The sequence below is a fragment of the Dendrobates tinctorius genome, unplaced genomic scaffold, assembly GCF_039654945.1.
Source record: "Dendrobates tinctorius isolate UK_male_01 unplaced genomic scaffold, ASM3965494v1 ptg000008l, whole genome shotgun sequence".
In the NCBI taxonomy this organism is placed as follows: domain Eukaryota; kingdom Metazoa; phylum Chordata; class Amphibia; order Anura; family Dendrobatidae; genus Dendrobates; species Dendrobates tinctorius.
In genome coordinates this window covers 8,435,532-8,458,451 of record NW_027361676.1, presented here as the reverse complement: position 1 = coordinate 8,458,451, position 22,920 = coordinate 8,435,532, and the positions used below count along the sequence as shown (strand labels likewise).

General features: G+C 43.3%; 1 protein-coding gene across 2 annotated transcripts in view; it reads left to right on the top strand.

The window, feature by feature from the left end:
• LRBA (LPS responsive beige-like anchor protein) overlaps positions 1–22,920 on the top strand; it is a 920,035-nt gene that overhangs the window by 8,698 nt on the left and 888,417 nt on the right. The gene's annotated exons all lie outside the window — the stretch shown is intronic.

Here is a 22,920-nt window from a genome sequence, read left to right as displayed (position 1 = left end):
CATTTTAGGCTCCTGAGGAAAAAAAACTGGATAACGTATAGAGGACTGAAGCCTACACCAAATCTTTCCTTTCGCATGGTTAGTGGGCGCCGTCCTACTCAATGTTTGCCGCTCTGCTGCTCCCTGTGTCAGGCTGTCTTGCTGAATTGCCTCTTGGAGCACTGCTGCGTCTTCCTGTTGTCTCCACCTGTCAATAGGGAGAAATGGCCAAACTCTGCAGAAATTTAAACCCTTGTGCCCTTCAGTTGTTTTCCTTCCCTGACCTATCCCCTGCCAGCACGGGTTATGAGGCAGCTCCTACCTCCACTCCTTGCCTGAATTTAGGTTCCTAGTTACCTGTGTGGGTGCATTCCTGTTTTGTCTCTACTGCTACTTAACCGGCTAGTGTACTCGCTATGTTTGAACTCTCCGCTCCTGACCCCAGCTTCGTGTTCTGATTCTGTTCTCCCGGCCCCGAGCTTGGACTGTCTGACCACATCTCTCTGTGCCCTTTTTGCATCGTGTTTTGCCTCTGACCCTTAGGTCAGCTGCTGTAGGTCTGGTGGCTGCCCTGACGGCCAAGCCTATCACCATCAGAGGTTCTAGTGAAGACCATTTAGCCACTTAGTCATACCCCTTCAGGCTAAGCCCACCCCGTGGTACATTTGGTCCACACCCACCATCGTCACATCCTTTAGATCCAGAACACAGACGGACTATTGTTTTCAAGTTGGTATAATTTTTAATCCGTATACAATTTCTCAAATATTCAAAGTACGGTATTTGGTATATGATACTATCCTGTGCCCCATGATCTTGCAGCATACTAGATTGGTATTTTCTCACCAGAAGGGCAAAAATAGTAATATTGTCTAATATAGAAGGTTGAAAGCGAGTTATCACAGTGACTCTTGCTTGATAACAAGTTTGGCACATCGTTAGATACTTTAGTCTAACTCTATACCGCCTTTTGGTTGTCTAAGGCCATATTCAGATGTTCATTTATGGACTGGCTGCTGGTCTCCCAGCCTGGATCCAACAGTCTCATAGTCATATATGAGACTGAGTTCAAGTCAGGAGACCTGCAGCCAAACCTAAATTCGGCCTTACTCTTAGACCAATTTCTTCTTCTTTTTTTTTTTTTTTTTTTTTGTGGCTGGGCATGAATGAAACCACTCTATGTAGCCACACGTCCCTTTTGAGTTGGGTGCAAACAGTTTTTTTCCCCACAAAAGCCACTAACATTTGGCTACATTTTCCAGCAAAGTTGAGGCGCACCCACGATAATACATCTGTCCGAATAGGTCGTGGATTAAAGGGTTTGCATACTAAATTTCCTGCTTTCTGTTCCTCTCTTCCACTGGTCTGGTCTTTGACAGGTTACAGTAGTGACGTCACGTCTATAGCCCACATGTCCTCTGCAGCAGATCTCTGGGCAATAACTTTGCTTTTCTTACTGTGTAGGATAGGTGAGGGAGTGATGATCCAACAGGGATGGGGGGTGACCCACTTCTTGCCACCGACAGACACGAGACTGAGACGGGTTATATTCAACAGGTCCGTTTTTATTGGCTGCCTCTCTGACGACCACCGCCATGCATCACAGGAATTTCAGTCCTTTTTGTTCACAGACCCGGGTACCTTCACTTCTTATACTCTCCGTCGTGGTGTCCTTTGTGGCTCTCCCCACTGTGGCTGCCCTAGGCACATCCACCACAGCGCTTCACCATTCAAAGTACACCGTCCACTTGGTACCCTCAGACCGTCTCCGTCTGCGGCTACTGTCCTCTGGGCCCCCCCCCGTGACCGTCTCAACTGTCAGTTTCTCTCTGAAGGCTTTTTACCGTCTTTCTCTCTACGGAAGATCCTTCTATCTATTGAGCTCCCCTGGCTGACTGGACCTTCCAGAACCTTCCCTCAGCCTTTATGCTCCCAGTCCTGGTAGCTTCGCCCACTATCACCTGACAGTTACCTTGACTAATGGCAGTTACACAGTCACTCTCCTACACTCCCCACTGCCCTCTAATGGTCAAACTGCAACACAGCACCCCTTTCTCTTTATCTCAGCGCCCCTGTACCTACACTGTGCTGTCCCTCTGCCTCTCACCACAGCCAGCCAGACCTGTCTGTCAGTTCAACCTTCCAACATTCCCCCTTCCTTTGTCCATTGTTGTCCTCGAAAAATCTTGTTCTGGGGGTACGTGGTACTGGGGCCTGACTGAAGGACCACTGTCTGTCTACACTCTTCCTGTCTCGTCATCCTGCCCACTTAAATACATCATGGTCGGCATTCTCCAAGCACCCGGGACCTGTTGAACACACTTTTTTTCTTTTTAACATTTCAACATGTCAAATTTACTACACACTTTACCATATTTACTGCAATACGTTTTTATCAAACATAATTTTTTTTTTTTTAGCCTTTTACTTTTTTTTTTTTTTTTTTAACAAAAACAATACACTCCAAACAAGCAACAAAAAAAATATTAACCAAATGAGGACAGGGGTGCTCCCCCTTCCTTAAAGAAAAACACTCCCATTAGGCATCCCTGCTGCACCAGGAGGAGGATATACTTCCCATGGGGACGTGGAACAGTCCCCTCATTGTGCAACGGTGCCCTGCTGTCCCGGCAGTCCATTGTATAGGTGCTCCGGGCCACCTCCTGGCGGCCGATGTTTCGCTAAAACAGGGGACTCCACAGCCGTAGAGTCTGTGGAATGCCAGCAGTATCTCTGAGCCTCGAGTGTCCCTAATGCTTGAGACCCAGGAGTCCTTGTTTCTTTATGGAGGCTTGTACCCCTCAAGGTAGGCGATGACTGCCACCACGTAGTAGCCGCGGGGGCAATACTCCATGTCATAGGAGACTAGATCTCCTGGTTGCGGAACCCGGCCGTGCTTGATGGAGGCCACGTTTAAATAAATTTTATAACTGGTGGTAAGATCTCTAATGAAACCATTGCCCTTGCCTGTGTCCATATGTACCAGCCGCCCGTATGACCGTGGAACAGACATGGCGGCCTCCCCCTTCTCATGGAGTAACGCCCACACCTCCCGTTCCTTGGCCTTCTTTTCAATAATTTCCGCAACCCAAGTAGAGGGTCTGGTATAGGCCGCAGAGTCCGGTGGGCAGGCCGCAGCCGGGAGTGGAGCAGAGGTGGCCGCAGACATTGGGGAGCAGGCCACAACTGGAGTAGCGGACGGAGCAGAAACGGCCACAGGTGTCATCGGGTAGGCTGTGTAGCCGGCCGCAGCCGGAATCAAGGAGGCCATGGCCGCAGATGGGACAGCGGCGGCCGCGGGTGTCGGTAAGTAGGCCGCGGTGACCTGCGTGGGCCCGAAGTGACAGCAGGCTCCGGTGAACAGGCTGCGGCTGGAAGACAGATCACGGCAGGGGCAGCCGCAGGTTGGCTCCGCAATGGCGTCGACTGGCGGGGCGGCTCGGGATGTTAGGAGTCGTAACGTCATCTAGGGTCGTAGTTGCTGGAGAGCGGGAGGTCGGCCGAGGGGGCCGATGGCTAGCGTCAGGGCCTGGGAACCTGTCTGGTGCACTGGGCGTGGGGGTGGGATCTGTCTGTAGTGCCGCCGGCTGGGCCGGGGGAACGCTCACCTTCCCCGGCGTCACGGCTCCCAGCAGGCTTTCCCGCAGCTCCTCCAATCGCCATGGATGTTTACTCTGTCGTCCGGCAGGGTCGGCCTCCAGGCCCGATGGCTCCGTGGGAGATACTTGTCCAGCTTCTTCCACCGGCGGTTGCATCGGGGTACGGGGCATGGCGCGTGGCTCCGAGGGGCAGGTCTCCTGGCGGGTTTCAACTTCCACTCCAGGCGTCCGAGGCCACGGCAACTGCAACGTTGCATATCGCCCGAGTTCCCGAGACTTAATGGCGCTAAGCAGCTACACTCAGTCTCTTCACCAGGGCCACTCCTGCTCGGGGGTGGGGCGTTGGTCGGCCTCTCCACCCATTTTCCAAGGTCCAGCATGGGAGGGCGGCTGTCTCCTGATGTAAGTCGCTCCCTCCAGGGGCAGATGCGACACCGTCCTAGATTGTCCGTTACGGCTGCAAACTCCTGTGTCTCTTCCTGACGCTGAAATGCCACAGTCATTTTAACAGCACACTTTTCTGCTCTGGTTTTACTTATTGGCAGCCAGCAATCCGAAGCGCAGGTCCAAATTGTAATCCACAGGAAAAGGAGAGAGAAAAAAAAATAAAATTCTTCACCCCGTACGGCTTGGGGGCCTGTGGTACTTGGGAGCAGGCTTGCCACTGAAGGTGTTGTATTTGTGGCAATGATCCTGCCGACTACGCCAAATGTAGGATAGGTGAGGGAGTGATGATCCAACAGCGATGGGGAGTGACCCACTTCTTGTCGCCGACAGACACGAGACTGATACAGGGGTTATATTCTCTGTCTGCGGCTACTGTCCTCTGGGCCACCCCCCGTGACCATCTCAACTGTCAGTTTCTCTCTGAAGGCTTTTTACCGTCTTTCTACGGCAGATCCTTCTATTTAGTGAGCTCCCCTGGCTGACTGGACCTTCCAGAACCTTCCCTCAGCCTTTATACTCCCAGTCCTGGTAGCTCCGCCCACTATCACCTGGCAGTTATCTTGACCAATGGCAGTTACATAGTCACTCTCCTACACTCCCCACTGCCCTCTAATGGTCAAACTGCAACACAGCACCCCTTTCTCTTAATCTCAGCGCCCCTGTACCTACACCGCGCTGTCCCTCTGCCTCTCACCACAGTCAGACCTGTCTGTCTGTTCAACCTCCCCACAACTGTACAATATTAGCTGCTGTTTTGAAATAATAAAATCTATAGATTATAAGGCCATGCCCTCAGTGTACCTGTAGGATCATTGTATAGATGCCCAGGGGCTACATGCTTTGCGTTATTGCCTCATTTTGTTTTCAATAGTAAATGTACTCCACTTGCACATACAGATCAGCCGGTTAATCACTGCAGAGGGTGTGCTCTCCTCATCAATACACGGAACTCTTAAGATCTGTACCTGCGACTCCTCCAGATTTAACCTGCCCCCTTACATGCAACAGCATATTATGCTTACATCTTGGCTTTAAAGGGGTTTTCCCAACTCTTGCACTTAGCAGATCGTCCCGCTGCTTGCCTCCCTTGGATGTACTGGTATTGCCAGAGGAAGCCACTGATGAGTCCTCATTTCCTCTCAATTTAGCTATCTCTGTAAGGCTACCTGCCGTTCAGACTTCAAACTGACAAACGTGACTGTGCAGCTCCGAGCGTTTGTCCATATAGCAGACGAGTGCAGAAGTTGCCTCGTGCCCTTGCTTTTTGACCTGTATTGGTCTTCATGGTATTCCTTACACCCATGGACAGTATTCTTGCAGATACTATGTTCCTTTGAACACATGCAAACAAGGATTTAAGGAGCAATCAACTAGTTATGTACTTGCCTTGAGAATTCAAAATGGAAGATCGAATATAACTGACCATGTACTATGTTATTTATCGCTATGAGCAGCGCTAGTTGTGGCCATGACTGCTAGAGCTGCCCTGAAGCTCACATTATAATTATTTGTGTAGCACCATGAATTCCATGGTGCTGTACATGGAAAGCGATTGCATCCAAAATACAAATATCTTACAGTAGACTAACAGTGGTAGACTGGTACAGAGGGAAGAGGACCCTGCCCTTGTGGGCTTACATTCTACAGGATGAGGGGGCGTGGCCTGAACTTCTGCCATGTAAGCAGGAGTTTATAGCTCCAGTGAGGACTTCACCAAAAGCAACTTTAAAGCTACAAGAGGCCAATCTTTTTGCTCCTGATGACCACAGGAATGCTTTGTGACCACTTTGGGCACCTTTTCAGTCGATTTTAGGACTTATAAACAGAAGAAACCTGAAGTTTCCTCACATCAGAATCTGGGCCTAGTGAAAGTACATACAGGAAGTGGGATTCCACATAAAGAAACTAGCCCCAAGAGGAACCTGAAATCAATCTTCACAACCCTTTCCACCTATCAAGAGGCACAAGACAAAGTAGTTGGTGATTTATAAGGTATAGCAACCCCCTCATTTGACTCTGGGAGGGTTCTGTGACTTCCCCGTGGTAGTCGCGGCTTTGAGGTTGCAATTGCAACGCCGTTGGATTGCAGGAGAGATCCCAAACGCAATTGAGACTGTTGGATCGCAGGAGAGATTCCAAACACATTTGAGACGCTGCCGGATCACAGGAGAGATTCCAAACGCAACTAAGACGCCGTTGGATCTCAGGAGTGTTTCACACCGCAAATGAGACGTCGTTGTAATTGCCTAAGCTATGATAACCTGCACGATAACAAAATGAGCACACCTAACAGGAAACCTAATACTAAGTCCTACCAATAAAGACATTCAAAATCCATAGAAGACCTTTCCAATTTGCGGAGTCCGTTAGATGTAGGTCACCACTGAGACCAGACAAACAATAACGTAAGTGGACCAACCAACGCCCACAATACAATAAAGGGGGTTAAGAGGGGCCTAAGAGAACTTTCACCCTCAAAAATTCCTACCTTTGCATCTACCCTAAAGGGAAATAATAGAGAAATACAAAAACCAACCAATGGAGATGACATGGATACTACAAAGTCTCTCAAAAGATCCGAAATGGAAAAAGGAAAAGAGAAAGATGCACAAACCCCTCGTATTATTGACTCTGATGAGTTCTCGGAAGATTACTCTCCTAATCAAACCCCCAAGAAACAGGCAGCAAAAAAACACCATGGAGAACCAGCTCAAGAAAGTTATGACTCTTTTTCACTCCCAGACTTGAAATCCCACCTCACATCTAATACAGTGGTCACTGAAGGTTTCCTTGCTGGCTTGTTTTTGACTTTCAATGAGTCGGTAAGAATTGGATTAGAAAAACATGATAGAACTCTGAAAGAAACTTGTGCGGCTATAAACCAAAGAATGGGGAAAATAGACAGGCTTTCTAAGGTTGAAAAAGACAACTCTTTCTCCTCCAAGCAGAGCACTTGTCTCTAGGCTGAGATACTGATGTTGAAAAATAAAATCACTGACCTGGAAGACAGAAGCAGAAGAAGTAACTTCAAAATTAGAGGAATTCCTGAATCTGTGACACAGGAAGAACTCCCTAAATTCACAAAAGATTTATTCCAGAAACTGGTTCCAAATTTGACGGATCTTGACCTTAAATTAGATAGAATTCACAGACTTCATAAACCAAAAGGAGTGGCCCCACAGAAACCTAGGGACACAATAATGAAGGTCCATTTCTTCGGAACAAAGGAGAAAGTCCTCAGAGCAGCTAGAGAGAAGAGCTCCTTGCCTGATCCATATGGAAATTTTAAAAATCTTTGCAGATTTTTCAAGGGCCACAATGGACTCCAGGAAAGAATTTTAAGGACATTACATCTAAATTAAGAGACCGACGCATAATCTATAAATGGGGATTTCCAACCAAACTAATCGTCAGATTCAAAGGTAAAGACAATCTAATCTTTACCCCGCAGGAGGGTCTCAGATTCCTAAGATGTCTGGATAATGAACCAGAATTTCAAGACCAAGACTGATGAGACAACAACCTTTTGGTCTTAAAAACCCTGAAGTCTTTTCTCTGGTCCTATGCCATAAGCTTATTTGGTACCCAGACCTAGGTGAGACTTTGCCTTGCACAAAGTCCTCCAAGAAAACCGGTAGTTTATTTATAACTACAAAAGTCTAAGTTTGACTAGTTTCTATTTGTATTGTTTTCTGTTAACCTTTGTTTTGACTGTTTATACGATACTCATGAGAGTTCTTACTTATAATGTACTGAATAGTACAAATAAGAGATCATATATTTGGAGAGAGATAAACCGTCTAAAACCCAATATAGTTTGTTTGCAGGAGGTGAAATTGGCTAAGGAGAAGCATCCAATGTTTCAGCACAATAAATATCCACACGTATTCAAATCCCTTCACTCCTCTTTGAAGGCAGGAGTACTAACAATGGTGAGTGGCGACGTCCCATTTAAACTCACGGAGGAGATTGCAGATGAATTGGGCAGATTCCATATCCTCAAAGGTAGCATAAATAATAGTGTTTACCCTGGTCAATCTTTACGCACCCAATAAGAATCCTATCACGTTTCTAAACAAACTGAACAAAAAAATTGAAAAAAATGGGTCTGGTGATTTGATTTTGGCAGGAGACTTCAACATAGTGCCAGACCCTCAGATGGACTCGTCATCTTCGGTCCGCCATAAAGCTCAGAACCTAAAAACTGGCTAATAAACAATGAATACTTCGATATCTTCAGGTGTCTCAACACCTCCTCAATCGAATACTCACACTATTCTAATGCACATTTGACTTCGTCAAGAATAGATCTCATACTCTCCAATATCTTTACTTTGAGTAAAGCAAAAAAAAAATTGAAATCCTACATAAATCTGTCTCTGATCACTGTCCAGTCCTGGTTGAGATAGCACTGGATTCTCCAATTAACTCCAATCCACTCTGGAAATGTAACCCCACGCTATCCAAGAGCATAAAAAAAAATTAGATAAAACCCTAAATAATTACTTTGCTGAAAACACAAAGGAAGAGGTAAACAATTTTACTCTTTGGAATGCCCACAAGGCGGTTGTTAGGGGAGTCTTCATTCAGCTTGCGTCTAGGTTCAGGAGGGAAAATAGAGAGCAGATTCAGAATGTACAAAAACAAATATATTTAAAGGAGAAAGAACAAAATAAATTACGAGTTCTCTCAAATGATATTCATTCGGAAATCTTGGACCTTAGACCCAGGCTGGGTGTGGAAATTCTACAGGAGGAAGATGCAATAATCAGAACCTCTAGGGCTAAAATGTATACATCCATCAACAAACCCACCAAATACATGATGCTAAAGCTAAAAAAAGAGCGCATAAAGAAAATGATCTCATATCCCACTCGGGTCAAAAAGTCGTTCACCCCAAAGACATTGTCAAGAATTTTACTGTAATTTGTACAACCTAAATGAAAGATCTGATTCTCCCAAAATTGACATTTCAATGATAAACTCATTCATGGACAAAATCAATCTCCCCAAGGTTAACTCATCAGACTTGACTTAGAATTAATAAATGCGCCTTTCTCTGAATTGGAAGTATATTAACTAGTACCATTAACAAATTAAAAAATCATAAAGCCCCTGGCCCTGATGGACTATCCAATGATTACTACAAACAATTTTTCCAAGGTCCTGTCACTTCATCTAGCTTCTGTATTCAATTCGGCCGCCCAACTAAATTCCTTCCCCAAAGAAATGCAAGAAGTTAAGCCAAAAAATGAAACTTCAAACAACTTTTTTAACATTGGATGCCGAAAAGGCCTTTGACAGAGTCAGTTGGTCTTGCCTACAGGCCACTCTGAATAAATTTTGGTTTTGACAAAAAATCCATCTCTTCCATTTTCGCACTCTACTCAAATCCCACCGCAAGAATTCTAGCTAACAAGACTGTCGGACCCCTTCGGCATTACCAATGGTACCAGACAGGGGTGCCCCCTGTCCCCTATACTCTTTGTTTTGGCTATGGAGTCTTTTGCAGAAAGTATCAGGAAAAATGTAGAAATTAGAGGTATAGCATCTCAAAGTGCTGAACATAAAGTGGGCCTACATGCGGATGATCTGATATTTACTCTAACCGATCCCCAAAATTCATTCAAAACATTAATAGGAGAATTAGACAGATTCTACGAAATGTCCTATTTCAAAATAAACCCCGAAAAATCAAAATTCATGGCAATTAATATGAATGAGACAAATCTCCAAATTTAGTTTTGAAGACAACTGTATTGAATACCTTGGTATAATCATTGAACCATATCTACACAAAGTCGTCAGAACTAATCTGGACAAAATTTCAAAAACAATCGAATCAGATCTTGCTTATTTCTCCAAATTTGATTTATCTCTGTTTGGCAGAGTGATGACGATCAAAACATTTCTTACCTAAACTGCTTTATGTCTTTAGGACACTTCCCATCAACATCCCTTTCCAAACGTTAGAGATTGCAAAAACTGATGAATTCTTTTGTTTGGTGCAATAAGAGGGCCAGAATCTCATCTGACATTCTTTGTTAACACAAACTTAATAGAGGAATGGGTCTGCCCAATCTTCAAGCCTACTATCATGCCTCACTCATTAAGTTGAGCAGATCCTGGCTTTATGAGGATAATAATCAGCTTGGGTAGCCTTGGAGAACGAAGAAGGTTACATGGGTAATGCCAAAGATTCTTTAGACACATAATACATAAACCCAAAATTTGTTCGTTCCACCCTATCTTCAGTGCCACCTTTAAGGCATGGAAACAACTGCTCCAGCCGACCAGACTTGAACTTAACAAAGCTGAACAAGTAAAAAAGGTTCCATTATCTTTTGTGTCAAAAATTTGTAATATCCCACTCCTGCCCGGTTGGTCAGAAAAAGGATTAAAAATAGTAGGTGATGTGTTTACGAGCTCGGGGATTGTTATATAGTGAGTTAAGACAAAAATTTGCTTTGGCTTACCGTGATGTAATACCCTTCCTTATGTTTAAGGAACATATCAAAAAATTAATGAATAACCATACAGTAAATTATTACAAATTAAGCCTGCTACTGGATAATATCCGTAATGACTCAATGTGGAGTCTGAACAACTTATACAAAACGTTTAATAAAGATACTGTTGCCAATAAAAATCAATATATGAGAAGGTGGGAAAATGAATTACATCTTAAAGGGGTTGTCTGGGCTTCTCATATAATCTCAGTACATATCTGGGCTGCAGAATTATGACAATAAGTAATTTACTTTCTGTCACTAGTTTGCATGGTTTTCTAGATATTCTGAACAGAACGTCCAAGGGGGGGGGTGTTATGGCATTGAAATGAGAACTAGTCGTAACCTCCTACCCTACTCCAAACATGCCCTCTATAGCAACAACCCCACCCTTCATAGCTACAGGCCCTCCCCGTCCACATGAAGAAGCCCTCATCACACAGTAACAAATCCTCCCCCTCTAGCAGCCTCACTGCAGAGAGCAGACCACCCAGCAGCTCCTCCCCCAGACACATGCTGAACAGTGATCTATGGAAAGTGAAATTAGTGAGGAGGGAAAATCGTCCTGTATTCTGGGACAGGCTGCTCCCATCAGTATTTGTGTCTTTAGAGACACAGTGCTCACACATACACTGCAGCAAATCTGCTGTGTGAAGACATCAGTGACAGAGCTGTCTCATTCACACAGCAGAGGCTTTGTCACACAACAGATTACATCAGTGACTGCCATCCCCTGTGCAGATTAGAAGCTGCAGACCCCCATCACTGGCCATCACACAGTCTGTTCTCACTGCTGCCAGCAGCCTGGGACAGTGAGGGAAGGAATTACTGATAATGCGTTATGTATTGTAATCATGGAGTGGCCCAGAATACAGGACGACTTTCCCTCCTCACTAGTTTCACTTTCCATAGATCACTGTTCAGCGTGTGTCTGGGGGAGGAGCAGCTGGGTGGTCTGCTCTCTGCAGTGAGGCTGCTAGAGGGGGAGGATTTGTTACTGTGTGAGGAGGGCTTCTTCATGTGGTCGGGGAGGGCCTGTAGCTATGGAGGGTGGGGTTGTTGCTATAGAGGGCATGTTTGGAGTAGAGTAGGAGGTTACGACTAGTTGTCATTTCAATGCCATAACACCCCCCCCCTTGGACGTTCTGTTCAGAATAAATAGAAAACCGTGCAAACTAGTGACAGAAAATAAATTACTTATTGTCATAATTCTGCAGCCCAGGTATGTACTGAGATTGTGAAAAGCCCGGACAACCCCTTTAACAACTCTGTGGAACAATGGGACGTCGCTACAAAATACACTTATCATTCTACTATTTCTGCCACTTTGCAAGAGTCTTATTTCAAAATACTATGCAGATGGTGTTACACACCTACGAGACTCGCTCACATAAATAAAGACCACTCCCCGCTATGTTGGAGGGAATGTGGTCCAAAGGGTAATTTATACCATCTGTTCTGGAGTTGCCCTAGGGTAAAAGCCCTTTGGCTGGAGGCAACAAAGCACATCAACACATGTGAAAAAGATTTCGCTATCACTCCACAAAGAGCCTTGCTTTCCTTGGATATGGAGATGTTTCGCCCACCACAAGGTATATCATAATTCATGTTTTTCTAGTAATAAAAAACGAGAATGCTTTTTGGTGGAAAAAAACAAACCTCACCTAAGTTTGCTGACTTCTTAGAAAAAATCCACACCCACAATAACATAGAGTGGAGATTTGCTGTTAAAAATAACGGAATAAACAAATATTCTAAAAAGTGGAAAGTGTGGAATGAGCAGTTCCAAACCGGTTAAACCTCCTAAATCTTTTGATAAAGTAATAGAATAAAATTGAAACCGATTACTTCTTTCTAAGGACGTTATCTCTCTCCCCAACATGAAAAATGTTTGTATAAAACTTATATGTAGTTTTAATTTGCTTTTGACCAACAGGTCTGTTTTGAAAAGTTTTGTAATGGTTTTCTAAGTTCTGTCCTCTCGTTTCCTTTCCCCATATCCAACCTTCCCCTTGTCTTTCCACCCAATTAAAATATTTAAAACCCTAATAAAACTATTTGAAAAACATTCTACAGGATGATGGGCAAGGAGACCGTAGGTTGGGGGTTGCAATAGCTCCAATGGTGTTGATGTGGCAGCGTGATCATTGCAGGTTGTAAGCTTTCTTGAAGAGATGGGTTTTCAGGGTCTCTCTGAAGGATCTGAATGTGATCGATAATCGGATGTGTTGGTGCACAGAATTCCAGAAGATGGGGGGTATTCGGGGGAAGTTTTGGAGATGATTGGGTGAGGAACAAATAAGTGTGGCGGAAAGAAGGTCTTGGGAGGACCCATACCCATCCCCTTTGTATGTAAATTGGCTATTTTTCCTTTATGTGAAGAACTTCTATATTCCATGTGACAAATTTAGATGGTTAAATAAAATGTTATATGTGAGACCAATACACGGTGTGTGGCTCATGGTGTTTCAAGAACTTAGTAATTCCTTTATAATGCTATGTTCACACATTGTGTTTTTTTTCTGCAGGCAAAACCTGGTCTTTTGGCAGTAAAGAAGCTGATTTTACTGTGTTTTTGTGGTGTTTTCCAGGATCCCAAATTATTTAATTGAAAAACATTGTCTGAAAAAATAGTGATTATACTAAACAAAAAAAAGTTCATATGAAATAATGAAAAAATACACAATTACAAATATAATAGCGGGGGAGTTAATTGGTCCAGAATAGTTTATGTAAGGCCAGGTGCCCACGATCCAGAAGTGGCAGCGCGTTGGATCCAGCGTATGTTTGCTGCCGTCTATTGAACACAGGTAAATCCGCATGTGATCACTGAACCGTGCAGATTCACCGCGTCTAATGCATTCTGTTTCTCTTTCTTGAAATCCCATCCACTATGCGGTAACATCTGGCCACTTTGTGATGGACATTGCACAAGTACACAGTGTCCAACCTGCAGCATTTACTGATCATCTGCACATACCCTAAGACATTGGGAGAGCATTGAGTTTGTAGGACACTGTTTATTTTCACACATTGGTCAGCCCTTGAGTTAAGGGGGTTTTACACATAGTGATATCGCTAAAGCATCACCGATTTGGTGATGCAGCAGCGATATCGCTATGTGTGATACTTACCTCCGACCGGCTCCCCCGCTGTCCATCGCTGATCGCGCTGCTCCATTTCTCGTCGGGCGCTTCCTGCTGGCGCCGACGAGCGACGAGTGCACGCGGACGGATGACGTCAGGATCGCCCCTTGTGAAAGGTAAGTATCGTCCGCTGTATCGCTGCTGCATCGCTGTGAGATCTTCCTGTGTGGAAGCTCACTAGCAATCATTTAGCGATGCATCAGTGATCCTGACCTGGTCATATCGCTGGTCGGGATCGCTGGTGCATCGCTAAATGTAAAGGCCTTTAGTCAGGTATTGTTCAATCTCACACCTTGGTTGGCCAGTGTTTACTTTTCACTTGTCACTAATTTAATTAAACTGTACTAATCCTAACTTCAATTCTCAGATGAGGAGACAAAAAAAACAGGGAGCACAGAATACAGATTCAATAAGAAAGCATGGAATCCATAGCATATGTCATCTATTGGATCTGTTCCTCACTTTGTGAGCACACACTTGTTGCCTGACCTACACACCTCTTGGGGAAAGAAAAGGGGTTGAGCGATCAATGGGGATCTCGGGAACTGGGCTCCCAGTGATCTGCTTGTGGTTGAAAAGGTACTCAAATATTAAATCAGAAAAAAAAGAAAAAATATATAAGGTAAAGGTTTACTTACTCTTAAGCCTGGCTAGATGCCGCCCCCCCCCCCCCAAAAACAAGGGGGGGAAAAAAAAGAGCTAATTGAAATTCAGGAGTGCCTGTCTCAAGTAAATACTTTAGGGGGGCACACCTCAACTGGTAACATCCAGTAGTTTTTTTTTTTTTTTTTTTTTTCTTCACAGATTTCTAGGAGACATGATGCCCCAAATATTTCATAAACAATGCGAATATCCAATAAGTCATGATTTAAAGGGTTTGTCCACTAATTTTACACACGTTCTTAAATGGCCCAGTGTAGTTACAAAAAATACATACGGTAATTGCACATCCCTCGCTGTTCTGCCCCTAGCATCCTCCACCCAGACTCTTGCTTCAACTTCTGAAAGGGGAAAAGGGCATCATACGACTGCTGCTGCCGATCAGCACCTGCTGATGGGCTGCAGCCTTGCTATTCTGTGCAAACTGGAAATGCTTCTTTTCTTGGATGAAAAGTTAAGGCTGCAGCCAAACATCGGACGGCCATGTGATGTCCCCCCCATCCCCCATCAGAACCACCAGAAGAGGCAGGCCGGTTTGACAGGCATGTGAATTTTAACTTTTGAACTTCCCTTGGCACTATAATGCTATGTGCGCACTTTGCGTATTTGCTTGCAGAAATTTCTCCAAGGTTTCTGCACCTCTTGGCAGAAAAACGCAGTGGAAAATACGCGCTTCTATATGCATTTTTTAATGCGTTTTTACGCATGCGTTTTTTAATGCGTTTTTGTAAATCCATAGAGCTAAAAATATAAGAAAAGAATTGTAATTTCCTTGTTCAACCTCTTCTTTTTCATTCTCCATTGAAGACCATAATGTCATTACATACCATATTCAAATTTATAATGTTTACACATAAAAAAAATATAAGTGATTATATAATACCAAGCCTGAGGTTTAGTAATGAACAGGTTTCAGCCAGATACCCTCATTATGTACCGTTTTATTAAAGAGTTAAAGACACACACACAGACCCACACTCACTCTCACTCTGTTTAGGAGTACTAATATAATTAACCTACATATGCTGTAACAAAATGGCAACTGTCAGAAATCTGCTTGAAACGCAGTACCTGTTTATTTATCAAAAAATTGCGTGAGCTCACGGGTAATTTTCATAACCAGCTGAGGGCTGATATTAATATTCTGGGAAGGAGCCAATAGCCATAAAGTTTCCCAGGCTATTAATATCAGCTCACAGCTGTTTGCTTAGCCTTTACTGGCTAGTTTACAGGGGAACCCCAGAAAAAAATTGTCATGGGGCCCCCCTATAAAATCTAACCAGCGAAGGCTAGGCAGACAGCTGCGGGCTTATATTAATAGCCTAGGAAGGGGCCATGGATATTGGCAACCCCCCAGGCTAAAAACACCAGCTGTCAGCCACCCCAGAAATGGCGCATCTTATAGGTGCATTAATTCTGGCACTTAGCCTCGCTCTTCTTGCCCTGTAGCGGTGGCAAGTGGGGTTCATATTTGTGGAGTTGATGTCACCTGTGTATTGTCAGGTGACTTCAAGCCCACAGGTTACTAATGGAGAGGCGTCTATAAGACACCTATCCATTACTAACCCAAGAGCGATATTGTATAAAACACAGACACCCAGAATAAAGTCCTTTATTTGAAATAATCACACACTCCTTTATTGAATCTAAATTTACCATACTTACTGAACTAAAACAAACCACTATGTATGGACAATTCAATAAAAACAATAGGACACAATATATCTAAAATTCTATATAATCTTTATTAAATCGGATTTAGGCAATTATAAACTTGTGCAAACAAGTGCCAAGGACATACAAAATATTAATCTAAAATCATAACATATATTTATGAAAAAATAATAAAAGAGGTCTGTCAAAAGATTGTAGTAGATTAATGATCTATCACAGCATCACACACATATTGGTATAACAAGTGTGCATAACTATCAACAGTGGTATATTAAAACAAAAAAATATATATATAACACAAAAGTGATTATACCCGCAATTGGGTTGTAAAACTAATATACTTATACATCAATAATATGCCTTTGTGATAAACTCACATCCCAAAGTGATAACCCATAACATAATACTCAATAATGTGTGAGCCGATTAAAGATGTTACATACCCGTGATATAATGACAGCCTCTAAAGTAATGCCCGGCACTCCCCGACGCGCGTTTCGGAACTGGCGTCCTTCGTCAGGGGGATGACGTATTGTTTAATGCCCCAGTATAAATAGGGAAATACCAGGTGAGCAATCAATGACCAGACGCTGCTGGCGCATGCGCGGCAGGAGCTACCCGGAAGAACATGCACAAGCCGGCGTCATGTGACCTGACGCGTCAGGGAAACCCAGCGCGTCATCCACATAGAGACACCCATTGTCATGGCACCCGGAGCGCAGACCGCGCATGCGCACACGTCCGATCATGAACGCACACACAGTAATCACGCCGTGACCAAATATCTATACAAAATAGTAAAACATAGTGTAAGTGATATTCGAAAGCAAAGTGCAATGCAATAATATAAAGGAACCAAGAAAGAATATATAATGCATGACAGTGATTAAAATTAAGTATACAAAGTAATATACACATGCATATTTTTTTATTTAATCATAATGGTGACAAGGAAAACAAGGGAAAGGAAAAGGGGGGAGGGGGGGGGGGAAGGGACAAAAAAGGGGGGGGGGGGAGGAAAGAAACATAATTACAATACATAATTATATACCACCATTGAGACCCAAACATTATAGGTATGTAAGACAGAAAAACCCCACAAATTAAAATTCAATACATCATCTATCTACATGCTGTTCACAATATAAATGACACTTCTGTAGATGTAGGAAGCTCATCTTGATCCTTCACAAGCTCATCTTACGAATATTCAAACAATATAACAACAGACTCTCGATCACATTGTTACACTAAAATAAAATAAAATAAAAATATATTAAAACAACACATAAAACACACAAGGTAACACATATACGGGCACCCTTTTAGGAGAATTAACTCCAATGAAGAGAGAATTCACACATACAAAGAAAAGAAACCAATTATAGAAATGGGACAAAAGACATATGTTCATTAAGACCAAATGGGGACACAGAGTTTAATGTCCAAATCCACTTGGTCTCAAGTTTAGCCAGGGACACGCTCACATTCCCTCCTCTCATAGTGGGTCTAATCATGTCAATCCCTCTTACTTTCAACAATGAAGCATCACACTTGTGATGCAACTTAAAATGTTTGGGCAAAGTCTTAAGTAATGAGACATCCTGAATATCTCTTGCTGCCAAAATCCCAAGAACATGTTCACGTACTCTAACTTTGAGTTGTCGAGTCGTCATACCCACGTAGATGAGTGAACAGGGACATGTTGCATAGTATATTACTGCTTTGGACAAACAATTGATAGAGTGTTTGATCTCATAACATTGAGATCCATTTGCATTGCTGAAACTTTGGGTATTGATAATATTCGGACATGCTACGCAATGTCCACATGATCTACAGCCCAACGGAGATTTAAATCTAGAGAGAAATGTTGTATTCTGCTCCCCAACATAATGACTCTTCACAATACTATCCCTTAGATTCTGTGACCTTCTAAAAGTAATAGATGGAGTCATTCCAATATATTCGGAAAGAATAGGGTCAACTTGTAAAATTGACCAATATTGTTATACCAATATGTGTGTGATGCTGTGATAGATCATTAATCTACTACAATCTTTTGACAGACCTCTTTTATTATTTTTTCATAAATTTATGTTATGATTTTAGATTAATATTTTGTATGTCCTTGGCACTTGTTTGCACAAGTTTATAATTGCCTAAATCCGATTTAATAAAGATTATATAGAATTTTAGATATATTGTGTCCTATTGTTTTTATTGAATTGTCCATACATAGTGGTTTGTTTTACTATAGAATTGAATGGTCTCCATTCTAATTTTGTGACATATCAGGAAGGCTGGTTGATTGGAACTGTATGAATATTTGCACGAGTTAATTTAATTTATTCATTATATGTGGATTACATGTAGATTGGTGCAATTTTATACATTTTTAATTTTAATTGTATTATTTCTTTCTGCTGTGTTCATTTGTTTGCTAATCCATACTTACTGAACGCCTAGTCCCCGACTCCCTCGTCTCCTTCAAACAATCAAAAAATAAAACCAACATACTGTATAATGCTATCCTGTCCGACGTAGACCATTTTATACCGAGTGTCACACGGCGATCTCACGTGTAGAACAGTCACATCAGGAGATGTGACTGCTCTACCCGGCCTCTGACGTTACACTGACAGAAGGTAATCGCTCCCGCAGTGAATCAGTGAGCTGCAGTGAGAGAGGTCACGAGTTCATCAGCTCTGGTGCTCTCACTTAGGCTAGTTTCACACTGGCATTTTGAGGCGCAGCGGATGCTCGCCGTGAACCTCCGCTCCTTGCCGTGTCTCCTCCGGTCAGCTCCGACTATGGGCGCATGATGCTGCATGCGACCTGCGTACCCTATTTTTAGCATTGGGTACGCAGGCATGCTTTTGCCGGCGCACTGTCGAAAGGACGCATGCGCCGGCAAAAGCATACCTGCGCACCAGTGCTAAAGATAGGGTACGCAGGTCGCATGCGGCGTTATACGCCCATAGGCGGAGCTGACTGGAGGAGGCGCAGCAGGGGCGGTGCTTTACTGTGAGCGTCCGCTGCACCTCAAAACGCTAGTGTGAAACTAGCCTTACGGCACCGCTGCGTAAGAACCGTAGGTGATCAGCTGATTAACTTCGGTGAACTGTCACAGCAGCTCAGGGATACTGTGGGAGCAATTACCTCCTGTCAGTGTATCACCGGGTAGAGTGGTCACATCTCCCGATGTGTTTGTTCTACACTTGAGATTACCGAGGGACACTCGGTATTAAATGGACTATGGTGGACGGGGAGTAAATATTGGTTTATTTTTGATTGCCTGCAGGAGACGTGGGCATCGGGGATTAGGTGTGCGGTGAGTGTGTATTTTGTATGTGACTGTATGTAAAAATTTTTTTTTTTTTTTTTTTTTTTTTTTTTTTTTACAATTGAACACAGGCGCCGGATGATGAGATTATTCTCCCATCATTGGCTCATGCGGGCTCTGTTATATGTGATGAAAGATGTAGCCAGATGGGAGTAGTAGTTCCATTAGACGACTCCTAAGTACAATCACTATGGGTTGTTCGTCGCATGGGTACACACAGACAGATGCAGATATATTCTCCACCCACACATACTTCCTCCTTCCGACATTTCCTTTGACAATTTGCAGCGTTTTTGGCAGCAAATCGGCAGCAAAGACGCAAGCCTTTTTACACCTTCTTTTTTGCTGCAGATTTGAGCGACTCCGTTGAAGTCAATGAGTCAAAAATGCTGCAGAAGCGCAAAGAGAATTGACATGCTGCAGAAAATAAAACGCTGCAAATACGGATGGAAATTTACTGATAATGTGCACAACACTTCAGGATTGTCATTGAATTACCTTGTATGAGTATTCCATTGCGTTTTTGGACCATTTACATGCGTAAAAAAAGCCTTGAAAACGCATCAAAAACGCGTTGTTTGCCCATAGCCTAATGCTGCGTATTCTCCGTAACAAATATTTACTGCAATGTGCTCCTTTACACAGTCCTGTATAAGACGGCAGTAGTGTAAGCGCTGAGTGAATGTCTCCTCTTCTCTGACCCAGTTTCTTTCAACTCGTTCTTGTTATCTCGTGATGATCCTGGAGTCTGCTGCTGTCGGTATGGAGTAGAGTAGCCCCATCTGTGCTGCCATATGCAAGGCGGAGAGAATAGGAAAGCAAATTGCTATAAGCGGCAGTGAGGTAACTGTGGTGTTTTCACCTGAGATAACACCGGCTATCTTCTTTTTACTGCTCATTACAATTTGCATCATCTTAGGTTTTATTGTAACGTTTGAGCTTGGATATGTTGGTTAGAACCGATTGTAGAATTGACCATTTATCCTTAACTATTGGGCAGTAGTTAGAGAAGGGTTTGGACAACCCCTTCTAGATCTAAATGTTCATCCCCGATAAAATAAAAAAGCTTATACTCTCCTCCTCTTCCCGCGACGTTCCAGAAGTGTCGGCACTCGCTGTCCCGGGGGTCTCATGCAGTTGCATGACATAAGATGCCTGGCACCCAATCAACGCTGGCATGCAAAATATTGGCTTCTTCACTAACCCCATGTGAAGGACAAGGCCCCAAGCGGGACCGTTTTTTCACGTACTGTATGCTGTGTTTGTGCGCGCGCGTTTGGAGTAAAAAGACAAAAAATCTACAAGGAAGATCAAAATAAAATGGAATATAACAATTTGAAAAAATTTAAAAAAAGCTTACTAAATGTAAATCGGTAAAAAAAAAAATGTACTAAGTGCCCGCAACTACATGACACTAACCCTGACTATATTCAGTAAAAAATACTGTAGTAGTTGCTGATTACCACAGTATATTTTTACTGTCCCTAATCTAGTTCTATTCTATTCTGCTAATGTAAATTTATTTTTTTCACTCACACAAACCAAACCCCAACAATCAGAAGCCGATCAGTGATGTGTGTCAATGACCAGCACTCAACAGATGTGGTGCAATAAGGGAATAAAAAAAAAAAAGTCCTTGCCAAAAGTGAGCACTAGGGTGACCGGATCTCATATGGGGGGGGAAAAATGTCAGAATCTTGTTCGTCTGGACCCCACAAAACGATTTCCCTTTCCAGATATTGAGAGAGCCAAAATTTGAGCTCGATCAAACGACGTTAACCCGTGCCGCTCGTCGCTCAAAGTTTGAAAAAATCCAAATTGAGGTATTTTAAGATTTATGTATTTTGCATAGTCTGTTAGACTATAAAGAATGTGACAACAACATTGCAGAAATAGCCCTGACCAAATTTTCGAACCATTTGTGGCTCGCTAACCTACATGAGTTGATAATTTTACATAGTTATCTAATCTATTCTAGAGCTTTTGTTAAAGTAGTTTTTGAAACGTCAGAATATAATGCTCGGCATTTGCTTACAACTTGCAGGACATATTGCTTTTGTTCTTCATCTTTTGTCAGAAGGTCGTTAAAGTCGGTTACTTACCTCTTTTTTAATTTTTCTTTCCTAACTTTTGGATTTACAACCCTAGCGTGCTCTGATGGTTCATCTGTGCTACTGAGCAATTTATTAGCCATTAACAACTTTTCATTGTAATGGTGGGATCAAAAAACGATAATCCCACCAACTCTGCATTCAAATACCACAAATGGTTCGAAAATTTGGTCAGGGCTATTTCTGCAATGTTGTTGTCACATTCTTTATAGTCTAACAGACTATGCAAAATACCTAAATCTTAAAATACCTCAATTTGGATTTTTTCAAACTTTGAGCGACGAGCGGCACGGGTTAACGTCGTTTGATCGAGCTCAAATTTTGGCTATCTCAATATCTTTAAAGGGGAATCGTTTTGTGGGGTCCAGACCGACAAAATTCCGACATCGATTTTTTGCGGTCACCCTAGTGAGCACAGATGTTAATCAGTTGTCTGCATTACAGATCAGCAGCTGCAGGACGCACGCATGAAGGTGGTGCAAAGGGGTATGAGAAAAAGGGGGAAAAAAAGACCCCTTGGGAAAACAGCGGGCACTGGTCAGTGTCACTAAACGGTGCTTGGCAGCTGCAGGATGCGTGAACGAAAAAAATGCCAAAAATCGAGCAATCAAGTACTGATCAGCGCTTGGTGGCAGAAGGGGGTGGGGAAGCGGTTAGGGAGAGGGGCTGAAGGAAGATTGAGGTAGATTAGGAAAAGTCAGGGATTCGGAACGTCTTCCGGAAGCAGCAGCAGCAACACCAGCAGTGATGGCACAGGCTTGAAAAAAGTCTGACACCACAAGACCCAGCACAGCACGACAGAACAGCACAGTGACCGCTCCGCAACGTTCCAAAGCCGGAATGAGGAAGTGGAGAGCGATCATTGTGGGGTCAGATCACGTCTGTTCACCCTGATTGGTGGGATCGATGTCATCGTCTGTTCACACAAATCAGTTCTGGGACTGGTGACGCCGGTGTTGCTAGGCTCCAGTCCATGATCGGCAGTCACAGTGCCGCACTAAAGCTAGGATGTATCCATACATCCAAGGTTGGAAAGTCCTTACCAGCCTGGACGTATGGGGAAGTCCATGGTTGCGACAGAGTTAAACAGCCGTTTTTACCTTTATACAAAGTTGCACTCTGTCATGCTAAAGCATGTAGACCTGGAATATATGAAATATGAATAGCAATACTGCTCTGGATAGTAAGAGAAAATTGAGACGCTTGGCACATAATTTGGCCAATTCATGTATGCCCAGCAGCCAACTACAAGGTGGTCTCAAAATTTTGGGACCCTACGTGTCTTGTGTGAATACCTCTTATGCTGAAGTCTGAATTCCTGACAGAGGATAATGCCGGGGTCTCACAACCGTAAATTCTCTCATCCGAGAGATTCGGATTGATATACAGTAATGACACGCCGATCAAAGTCTGATCAGTGCCAGCATAGAGTGAGAACAGTATCACACT